Source organism: Solanum pennellii, chromosome 8, assembly GCF_001406875.1.
Source record: "Solanum pennellii chromosome 8, SPENNV200".
NCBI lineage: Eukaryota > Viridiplantae > Streptophyta > Magnoliopsida > Solanales > Solanaceae > Solanum > Solanum pennellii.
Genome location: NC_028644.1, coordinates 48,171,411 through 48,183,411, shown reverse-complemented (window position 1 = coordinate 48,183,411; position 12,001 = coordinate 48,171,411). Strand labels below are relative to the sequence as shown.

Sequence of the window (12,001 nt, the reverse complement as noted above, 5' to 3'; positions counted from 1 at the left end):
AATAAAACGACATGAGTTTCTTAGTTTGTTACAAAACAAGGATCACACTCACTTTACAATGTGTCCTTTAGCAAAGCACACAAAACTTCCTTTTTCTGTAAGCACTACTATGTCCAGATCTGCTTTTGAGTTGCTACATTGTGATATCTGGGGACCATACAGAGTACCCACTCATAATGGAAAAAGATTTTTTGTGACTATTGTAGATGATTACAGCAGATACACATGGGTTTTTCTGATTGCATCTAAGGCTGACACTGTTGTTGTTTTCAAATAATTTCTCACACAGGTTGAAAATGTGTTCTTTACTAAAGTTAAAGTCTTAAGGACAGATAATGGCTGTGAGTGTCTTAGTCATGTGGTTAAAAATTTAGTGTGTGATCTTGGTATTGTTCATCAAACTACTTGTGTATACACCCCACAACAAAATGGGGTGGCTGAGAGAAAACATAGGACCTTACTAAATGTTGCTAGAGCTATGAGGTTCCAAGCCTGTATTCCACTCAAGTTTTGGGGTGAATGTGTGTCTACTGCTGTTTATATTCTGAATAGGCTTCCTTCCAAAGTCCTTGGTTTCAAGTCCTCATTTGAAAAACTTATCTTCACCCTCCCTCCTATCTCACCTCAAAGTTTTTGGGTGTTTATTGTTATGCTGCGTGTCCCAAAGTCTTAGATAAGTTTGCCTCTAAAGCAATTCCTTCTGTCTTCATGGGCTATTCTTCAACTCAAAAAGGGTATATTTTGTATGATGTTCATGCTCACTCATTTTTTGTGAGCAGACATGTAGTTTTTCATCACATCTATATCCATTTAAAGATCTCAAAGCATCTTCTAATCCCATATTTCCAGTCTTAGAAGCAGTTTTCCCTGATGTTGAAAGTCTAGGTGAGCCGTCTGTCACTTTACCCTCCACCACAAACTCAGTTGTACCAGCTCTATCCATTCATACAGAGCCGACTCCAGATGTGTCTACTGCAGTTGAGCCATCTAGGAGATCAACTAGGCAGAGTAAACCCCCCATATGGTTGCAGGACTTTGTCACTACATCTAAAGACAATGCATGTGCCTACTCTATTACTAATCAGCTTTCTTACTCTCATTTGTCACAAGCTTACAACCAGATGTTGAAGGCTTACTCAGCTGTATGTGAACCTGCATCCTTTCATGAAGTTGTTTCTGACCCTACATGGGTAAAAGCTATGGAACTGGAAATAGAAGATTTAGAAAGTAATAAGACGTGAAACATAGTTGATCTTCCCCCTGGTAAAAAACCCATTGGTTGTCTATGGATTTATAAAATCAAGTATCTCTTCTCAGGGGAAATAGAAAGATATAAAGCACGGTTGGTGGCAAACGGTTTTAGTTAGAAAAAAGGCATTGATTTTGGTGAAACCTTTAGTCCTTTGGATAAGATGGTTACAGTCAGGTCAGTGGTTGCTCTTGCAGCTTCTAGAGGGTGGTACATCTATCAGATGGATGTCCATAATGCTTTCCTCAATGGTGATCTACTATAAGAGGTTTACATGATTATTCCTAGTGGTTTTGCTAGACAAGGGGAGACTCAGAAGGTCCGCAAACTTTACAAGTCATTATATGGACTCAAGCAGGCACCAAGGCAATGAAACATGAAGCTAATAGAAGCATTGTAGATATGGGGTTCAAACATAGTCACTATTACTCTATATTCACAAAGTTGGTTGGCTATGACACAGTGACAGTACTAGTGTATGTGGATGATCTTATAGTTACTGGAAGCAATCAGAAACTCTTGTGTGACACCAAATAGGATATTCAAAAGAAGTTAAAGATGAAGGACCTAGGTGAACTAAAGTTTTTTCTGGGAATTGAGTGAGGTCCGACAAAGGCATACTCATGTCTCAAAGAAAATATGCATTAGAGCTAATTTCTAAATATGGGCTAGGGGGAGCAAAGCCATCCTGCACACCTCTTGAGATGAATCAGAAACTCACTTCTGTACAGTATGATGAACATATCAATAATGCAATTCCTGAAGGTGAGACAATTCTTACCGACATTACAAAATACCAAAGACTGGTAGGGAAACTTTTGTACATTACCATGACTAGACCTGATCTTGCATTCTCTGTACAAGTATTAAGTCAATTCATGCATTTTCTAAAAATATCACACATGGAGGCAACTTTAAGAGTGGTGAGATATGTTAAAGAGGCACCTGGTTTAGGCTTGTTAATGCCAACAACAAATAAACTGACAGCCTACTGTGATTCTGAATGTGGAGCATGTATGGAGACTAGAAGATCAGTTACAGGATATGCAAAAAAGTTTGGAAAAGGTCTTGTCTCTTAGAAGTCAAAGAAGCAAGAGACTGTGTCAAGGAGTTCAGCAGAAGCAGAGTTCAGAAGTATGGCTGCATGTGCAGCTGAAATAATCTGGTTGGTAGGACTATACAAAGAGTTAGGTGTCAAGATAAACTTACCTGTGAGAATGATATGTAATAGTAAGACAGCTATTCAAATTGCTGCCAATCCCATCTTTCATGAAAGAACAAAACATTTTGACATTGATTGTCACTTTGTTAGAGAAAAAATATGTCAAGGGATGTTGAAAACAGAGCATATTAATACTAAAGACCAACTTGCAGATGTGCTCACTAAAAGTCTAGGAAAGGTACAACACAATATGTTAGTGAGCCAGCTTGTAATGAAGGATGTGTTTCAACCATAAGCTTGAGGGGGAGTGTTGATCAATGAAGTTCAATGTACAAGCCATATAGTGTGAATCAGTTAGTTTGTTAGAGAATGTACAGTTGTACATAGTTAGGTTGATAACTGAATGTGTATAAGTTGGACTATAAATAGTCAACTACATGAATGTAATAGTAAGCTAAGAAAATTCAATGTAAAAGTAATCTTCTCTTCATTTCTTCTCTCTTCTATCCTTTTCTTTCTCTACAAGTTAGCAACTTATGAATCTCGATTAATGGAGCTTACAAAATACATAAAAACATAATATTATTAACGATAAATCATACTCTAAAATTATCTTTGATAAATTGGTAGAACAACCACTAACAAAAAATCAATACTAAATATCTATCTAAAACTTCCAAATCAAATGGACAAAAAAAACTATATGAAACCTTGCAGTGTAATGTCTAAACTATATGTAGAAGAAACAATATTGTAAATAACATGTTGTTGAATGCTTAAGGAGTAGTGCTTGCAGAAGAGTGATTCGTTGAAGGAAAATGATCATGATAACGATTATTCGTCATCGTAGGAGTAGGTGGACAACCCAAAACAAGTCATGAGTGGCACGCACACTTAACCTCCTAAGTGGGAGAACCAAGGAATATAAACCCCAACATATATCAATACTTCAACTATGAATAACAATAAAAATGTGGAAGCTCAAAACTTGTCGAGTAACTAATCAAATGGATCTTTAAAGTTTATTATACGTTATCCCCAAAACCTAAAAGTCATCACATCAAGGACATCTGTTCTAAATTACTAAGTCTAAAAGTATTGAAAATACCAAAATAAATAAATCAGATGATCCATGTCCGAAATTTAAGGACATCATGACATAAATGAGAGAATCCAGTACGAGCTAGAAATAAGAGCTCACCCTGAAATCTGATGTGCTGGAGACTGGATAAAGCTGAGGGCGAGTCAAAGTCGATGGTACACTTGCTGCACTCCACAAAAAAACAACGAAGTAAATACAAGTAGGCACGTACTGACCCATACTTGTATTTTCTTCGTTGTTCTTTTGTGGAGTGCAACAAGTGTACCATCGACTTCGACTCGCCCTCAGCTCTAGCCAGTTTCTAGCACATCAGAGTTCAGGGTGATCTATTATTTCTAGCTCGTATTGGATTCTCTCATTTATGTCATGATTAACTTAAATTTCGGACATGGACCATCTGATTTACTTATTTTGATATATTCAATACTTTTAGACTTGGTAATTTAGAACAGATGTCCTTGATGTGATGACTTTAGGTTTTGGGGATAACGTGTAATAGACTTTAAAGATCGATTTGATTAGTTACTGGACAAGTTTTGAGCTTCCGCATTTTTATTCTTACTCGTAGTTGAAGTATTGATATATGTTGGGGTTTAGATTCCTTGGTTCGCATACTTAGGAGGTTAAGTAGGGGTGCCACTCATGACTCATTTAGGGTCATGGCAAACTTGGTATCATGGCATTAGGCTAGATGATCTCATAACATAAGGACAGGTCTAGTAGAGTCTTGCAGAACGGTACTGGAACACCTTTACTTTTCTTCGAGAGGCTATATGACTTTAGGAAAACTCATATTTTTCTTTCTTTCGTGCTATTATCTTGATCCAATTGGTATATAGGTGATATAAATGGATATCTGACCTTCTTCCCTTTATTTCACAAATGGTCAGAACTAGAGCAACAACTATACCAACACCAACACCAACACCAACAAGACAGGGTGCTCCTGAGCTAACCATTGGGGCTGCAGCTCGAGGGGAGCAGTGACGAGTGGCCATGGTAGAGGTTGTGGGAGAAGGACCACTAGAGGCAGAGTACAAGCACCTGGTCCACCTAGGGATATAGCGGTGACTCCTCCACTGACTGAAGAGTTAGTGAGAAAGGATGATGAAAGGGAAGATGAGCAGATTCAGGAGAAGGAAGTACCACCCCAGCCTACTCCAGAGATAATTAATCAGTTTCTCACTTATCTTAGCGGGTTATATGATCAGGGTCAGACACCCCAGTGTTTTCTGCACCAACACCTCAGGTTCAGGGAATACAATATGCAGCTGTTGTGGCGCCCCGCATGGATGCATCCTTGGAAACAGGCACGTTTCCTCGATTGACTACATGGCCTATAATGACCAGTGATCAGCATGATATTTTTATTAAGTTCCTAAAGTTTAAACCTCCAGTCTTCAAGGTTACTGAATCTGAATATGCTTATGATTTCCTGGTTGATTGTCATGAGTTTTTACATAAGATGGACATAATGGAACGAATCGGTGTTCACTTTGTGACCTACCAGTTTTAGGGGGATGCCAAAAATATGTTGATGGTATTATGTTGAGTGTCGACCTGCAAAAGCACCACCTAAGACTTGGGCATCATTTTCTAGCTTGTTCATGGAGAAGTATATACCCCGGACTTTGAGGGATAGGAAGAGAGATGAGTTCTTGAACCTAGAGCAAGGAAGGATGTCTGTTGCCACTTATGAGGCCAAATTTTGTGCACTATCCAGGTATGCCACTCAGCTTTGATTCAGTCTACAAGAGCGGATTCACCGCTTTGTGATAGGGTTGAGGTCAAATTTGTAGATTCCAGATAGCTGCTTCTGCAAAATCTTTTTAGGAAGTGGTTGATTTTTTGATATAGGTAGAGGGGGTGAAGCCGGATGACTTCACCAAGGTGACAACATTTAAGAAGTCCGTAAGGGAGGTGAGTTTAGTGGCTCTTAATCTAGAGGGCAGAGTTCAGGGGGTTATCCAACCCGTCTTATTCAATATTCACTGTAGGCTTCAGTTGAGGGTCCGTCGCAGACCAGTCATCCTTTTTTTGAGTTTGGAGGTTATCCCAGACTTCTTCCTCTTCACATATACCTACACTTGACTCCAAGACTTGTTATGGATGTGGAGAGACTGGACATATTAGGAAATATTGTCCAAAGTAGAGTTACAGATCCCTAATAATTAGAGGTAGATGTGGTCATGGTAGAGACGTCATTCTGAAGGACGTGGTGGCCAGGGTAATGGTGGTCACTAGTTCAGCCGGGGTAGCGGGCAGGTTGGAACTACTGGAGCTCAACCAGGCAGGGGAAATGGACACACAGGTTATAGGGCCCATTGTTATGCTTTCCCTTGAAGGTTAGAGGCAGGACATCTGGTGCTGTTATCGCATGTACTTTTCTGGTCTGTGATTCCATGGTTTCTGTATTGTTTGATCTTGGGTCCACATTTTCATATGTATCTTCCTTATTCGCTATTGGTATTGATTTACATTGTGATTTTGTTGACATGTCTATTCGTGTCTCTAATCTTATGGGTAAATCTGTGATAGTTTAGAAAGTGTCTAGGTCGTGCCTTGTGACTTTTATGGGGAGCAATACTTATGTAAATTTAATTATTCTAAAGATGGTTGATTTTGATGTAATTCTGGGTATTACTTGACTTTCTCCAAATTTTACTATCTTAGATTGTAATGCTAAGACTGTGACCTTGGCCAAGCCCCGGACAGATTCGCTATGTGGGAGGGTGACTATATTTCCACCCCAATTCGTATTATATCTTTTCTTCGTGCTAAAAGGTTAGTGACTAAGGGTTGTTTAGCTTTCTTGGAACATCTCAGGGATGATACTTCCAAAGTGCCTTCGATTGAGTCTGTTTTGATAGTCCGTGAGTTTCTGGATGTGTTTCCTGCAGACTTGCCTGGTATGCCACCAGATAGAGATATTAATTTTTGTATTGACGGTTTTATTTGTGAAGAAGAAGGATGACATTTTTCTGATTTGTATAGATACAGGCAGCTGAATAAGGTGACTATTAAGAACAAATATCCCATTCCTCGCATTGATGATTTGTTCGATCAGTTACAAGGTGTTTGTGTCTTCTCTAAAATTGATTTGAGGTCCGGTTATCATCAATTGAAAATACGGGCAACAGATGTGCCAAAGACTGCTTTTCAAACCAGGTATGGTCATAATGAATTCTTAGTAATGTCTTTTGGGCTTACGAATGCCCCTCCTGCTTTCATGAGCCTGATGAACGGAATTTTTAAGCCAAATCTAGACCTTTTTGTTATTGTATTTATTGATGATATACTGATATACTCAAAGAACATGAGGAGCATTTGAGAATCATATTGGGGTTATTAAGGGAGAAAAGGATTTATGCCAAATTCTCCATGTGTGAGTTTTGGGCGATTCAGTGTCCTTCTTGGGGCACGTGATTTCTAAGGATGGAGTAATGGTGGATCCTTCTAATATTGAAGCAGTGAAGAGTTGAGTAAGGCCTACTAATGTTTCAGAGGTAAGGAACTTTGTTGGTTTAGCAAGCTACTACCGCCGATTCATCAAGGGATTCTCTTTTATTGCTTCCCAGCTGACAAATTTTACTAAGCAGAATGTTCCATTTGTATTGTCGGACGAATGTGAAGAAAGCTTCCTGAAACTCAAGACCTTGTTGACTACTGCACCGATTCTTTCCTTGCCAGTGAAAGGTAAGAGTTTTTTTGTTTATTGTGATGCATCTTATTTTGGTTTGGGTGCAGTGCTAATGCAGGAGAGAAATGTAATTGCTTATGCTTCAAGGCAATTGAAAGTGCATGACCGTAACTATCCAACCCATGATTTGGAGTTGGCTGTAGTTATATTTGCATTAAACTAGTGGAGGCATTATCTATATGGGGTCAAGTGTGAAGTTTATACAGATCATCGCAGTTTACACTACGTATTTACTCAAAAAGATTTAAATTTGAGGCAGAGGGGGTGGATGGAGTTATTGAAAGACTATGATAGTACTATTTTATATCACCTTGGAAAAGCTAATGTTGTGGCAGATGCCTTAAGTTGAAAAGCAGGGAGCATGGGTAGTTTAGCCCACTTATAGGTTTCTAGACGCCCATTGACTAGAGAGGTTCAGACTCTGGCTAATGACTTTATGAGGCTGAAAGTACTTGAGAAAGGAGGATTTTTGGCTTTTGTGGAGGCAAGATCTTCTTTTCTTGACAAGATTAAGGAAAAGTAGTTTGTTGTTGAAAAACTGAGTCGAATTTGAGATATGGTATTACGAGGAGAGGCTAAAGAGGTTGTGATTGATGAGAAAGGTGTCTTAAGAATTAAGAGGTGAGTATGTGTGCTCCGTGTTGATGATTTGATTCATACTATTCTTTTAGAGGCGCATAGTTTGAGGTTTTCTATACATCCTGGTGCAATCAAGATGTATCGTGATCCGAGACAACATTATTGGTGGATTAGAATTGAAGCATGATATTAATGATTTTGTTGCACAATGTCCGAATTGTCAGCAGGTAAAGTATGAACATCAGAGGCCTGGAGGGACACATTAGAGGATGCCAATTCCTGAATTGAAGTGGGAAAGAATTGCAATGGATTTCGTGGTTGGTCTTCCAAAGAGATTGGGTAAGTTTGATTTTATTTGGGTAATTGTTGACAGGTTAACTAAGTCTGCCCACTTCATTCCGGTCAAGATGACTTACAATGCAGAATAGTTAGCCAAAATATATATCTCTGAGATTGTTCTATTGCATGGAGTTTCACTTTCCATCATATCAGATAAATGTACACAATTTACTTCTATGTTTTGGAGGACTTTACATGTTGAATTAGGTACTAGATTAGACCTTAGTAATGCCTTTCGCCTTCAGACCGATGGGAAGTCTGAGCGAACAATTCAAGTGCTGGAGGATATGCTTCATACGTGTGTGGTAGATTTTGGTGGTCAGTGGGATAAATTCTTACACTTAGCAGAGTTCTCATACAACAATAGCTATCACTCGAGTATTAATACGGCCCCATTTAAGACATTGTATGGGAGGAGATGTAGGTCTCCCGTTTGTTGGTTTGATGCATTTGAGGAGAGATCTTGGGGTACCGATCTTTTGAGGGAATCGTTAGAGAAAGTGAAATTCATTCAGGAGAAGCTCTTAGCAGCTCAGAGTAGAAAGAAGGAGTATGCAGATCGGAAGGTTAGGGACTTGAATTTTATGGAGGGTGAACAAGTCTTGCTAAAGGTATCACCCATGAAGGGTGTGATGCGGTTTGGTAAGAGAGGTAAGCTTAGTCAGACATATATTGGTCCATTTGATGTTTTGAGGCGTGTGGGGAGGTGGCCTATGAATTGGCCTTACCTTCAGGGTTGTCAGGAGTGCACCCGGTATTTCATGTGTCTATGCTGAAAAAATACCATGGTGATGGAAACTACATTATTCGTTGGGATTCAGTTCTGCTTGATGAGAATCTAACTTATGAAAGGGAGCCTGTAGCTATTCTAGATAGGGAGGTACGCAAGTTGAGGTCAAAAGAGATTGCATCTATCAAGGTTCAATGGAAGAATCGACCAGTTGAAGAGCCCACTTGGTAGAGTGAGGCCGATTTGCATAAAAGATATCCACACCTTTTTACCAATTCAGGTACCTCTCCTTACTCTCACTTTCTTTTGAGCGTTCGAGGATGAATGATGGGTAAATTGATATCTAATGTAACGACCATTTTTTTATCATTTTGAGTGCTAGAGCTTTTTCTTTGATAAAATATTTTTCGATAGATTCTATAAGTGTCTTGGATTATTCATAATAATAATTATGAAATTAGTGGGGTAATTTTAATAATTTATTTAGTTGGTGGTTAAAGAAAATAATATTAAAACTAATAGTGGATAACTTTTACCACTATTTATAATTAGTTATATAATATTAGGGTAATAGAGAATCTGTAAAAGAAAAGAGATAATAGGGCGGTGACAATCAAAAGGCTTGTAAAATCCATCAAGTACAATCTCTCCCGGCCTTTGTTCTTGTGAAATTTGATAAAAATGTAAGTGTTAAAAACTAATATTATATGTTAGTCGGGAAGAAATGGTTTTCAATTGAATGAATGTTGGGGACGTGGGGTTGATTAAATGAATGTAGGGAAAACTTTAATGGACATTAATTTAATTATGGTTGGCTACAAAAATGCGATGATTAGCAATCCTATGATATTATTAAGGTGTTATTATAATTGAGAAAGAAGAATGAAATTAGAATTGCAATGTTAAAGGTCTAAATTTATGAAACTTTGGTGATTTTCTAAATTTAAGAGCAACGATTCTTATTGGTTCTTATGCCTAATTATGGCTGATCATTATATTGAGTAATGGTATAGTTTAAGGCATTAATTAGAAAGATGTTAGTCTTTCCATGTTTTTAGTACGCCTAGGTTTACCAAACAACTAGGTTTACCATTATGATTTTACTTCATTATCATATTATAAAATAAGTTTTAACATATTGTGATAGGTGATTAAATATAAGGTGTAGTACATTATATGAACTATATTAAAGTTATGCTAATGGGAGGAATTAAGACTTACCTTTGAATTTGAACTTTAGGAAATTGATGATAGAATTAGGGAGTTATTGGGTCTAGACTAGACATAGAATAATATGAGTGGTTATAGGCTTGTTAACTTACAAAATATGCATATATAATTGATAGATTGGAAAGGTTCGGCAGCATTGAGGAAAGCAAAAGCATTGAAGAAGTAGTCTCTTTACTTTGGTTCTTCAGTGGAGGTAGGTTATGGTTTATTTCTATTTGATAGATAAACTCTCAATAGCAATTGATATGTATTGAGTGATATTGTGAAGTTTCCTATGTACTTGATTGTGTGGTTGTATATCTTGGTTATGTGGTTTATGGTTGGCCTAAAATTCTAAGACCGTTAAATTTTAATCTTAATCTTCTCTATCAAAATGACGCCTTGAATAAAGAAGGATTGATAGTATAAAGTAATGAGATAATTAAATCGGAGTGTCACGTTCCGACACAGTATTATTGGATCGGAGTGTCACGTTCCGAGACGGTATTATGAGATCGGAGTGTAACGTTCCGACACGATATATGGGATTGGATTGTTCACGTTCTGACACGATAGCATTAGAGGAAAAGAATCTTGAATTAACTTAATATACTCAATCTCAAAGAACCCATTTTCCAAATGAAGGTGTGGAGGCATGAGTCCTTATATGTGTGCTTGATATTATAATTGATTGTGTATCTATTATGGTGTTGTTGTCACTGGTCCATGTTGTTTCTTGCTTGCCACCTGCTAAGTATTGTAGTTGATTTTATATTATTATTCAATATATATTGGTTTCTATTTTGGGTTGACCGATGATACCTACCAGTACGTGTTCCTTGTATTGATCTCTACTTGTATTTTCTTCATTGTTCTTTTGTGGAGTGCAGCAAGTGTATGATCGACTTCGACTCACCCTCAGCTCTAGCCAGTCTCCAGCACATCAAAGTTCAGGGTGAGCTATTATTTCTAGCTCGTGCTGTATTCTCTCATTTATGTCACGATGTTCTTAAATTTCGGACATAAACCATCTGAATCACTTATTTCGGTATTTTCAATACTTTAAGACTTGATAATTTAGAACAGATGTCCTTGATGTGTTGACTTTCAGGTTTTGGGGATAATGTGTAATAGACTTTAAAGATTGATTTGATTAGTTACTTGACAAGTTTTGAGCTTCCGCATTTTTATTGTTATTCGTAGTTGAAGTATTAATATATGTTGGGGTTTAGATTCCTTGATTCGCCCACTTAGGAGAATAGTGTGGGTGCCACTCATGACTCGTTTTGGATCGTGACATAGGTGGAGAAGGAGGAGTTACAGGAGTTGTGTTGTTGTAGTTGCACTGACTTTGATGTGCAATTTGAGTCCAGATGCACAATGACCAGAAATGTCACACAAGAAGTAGTCTCCATCAGGAGTGCCTAGTGTAATTGAATCACTGCGAAAGTTGAAGGTGGCTACTGGATTATTAGTTGTGCATGATTTGTAGTCGTTCATGTCAACTTGTATCACGTTGTGTAATTGTGGATCGTAATTGAAAATTTCATAAAGATATGCATAACTCAATTATTTTGATCCCAATGGCTCGATATTTTAGATTTTAAAAATCTATAAGCTTAAAATTCTTACTTTGTTTCTCAACTAATAAATGTGTTGTCGTTTAAAAATTTGGTTGTAACAATTAATGTATCAAAATCAAAGCTCAATAAAGAACTATTTTGATTATGTGTGTATCTTAATTGAGGATATAATATGGAAAATTGGACATTTAAACTAACTAGCCTATACTTCTACATAATATGTGAAAACATGATGTTATTTAAAGTTTTACATACTTTTAGCACTACATATATATTTCAAATTCCCTTTCTTTCAAATCCAGTTCATATTAAGTGAATTATTGAGATATAATACATACTTAAGACGCT

At 37.5% G+C, this 12,001-nt stretch overlaps 1 long non-coding RNA gene across 3 annotated transcripts in view; it reads left to right on the top strand.

Moving 5' to 3' along the window:
• LOC107027284 overlaps nt 1-11,654 on the top strand; it is a 31,002-nt gene extending 19,348 nt beyond the window's left edge. For 2 of the 3 annotated variants that reach the window (XR_003579801.1, XR_003579800.1), the window contains one exon: nt 10,961-11,654. This is a non-coding gene — a long non-coding RNA (uncharacterized LOC107027284). Of the gene's footprint in view, nt 1-8,845; nt 9,142-10,207; nt 10,285-10,960 lie in introns of those variants that run through there. The other variant, XR_001457752.2, reaches the window with a different exon arrangement.
• Nucleotides 11,655-12,001: the final 347 nt, after the last annotated feature.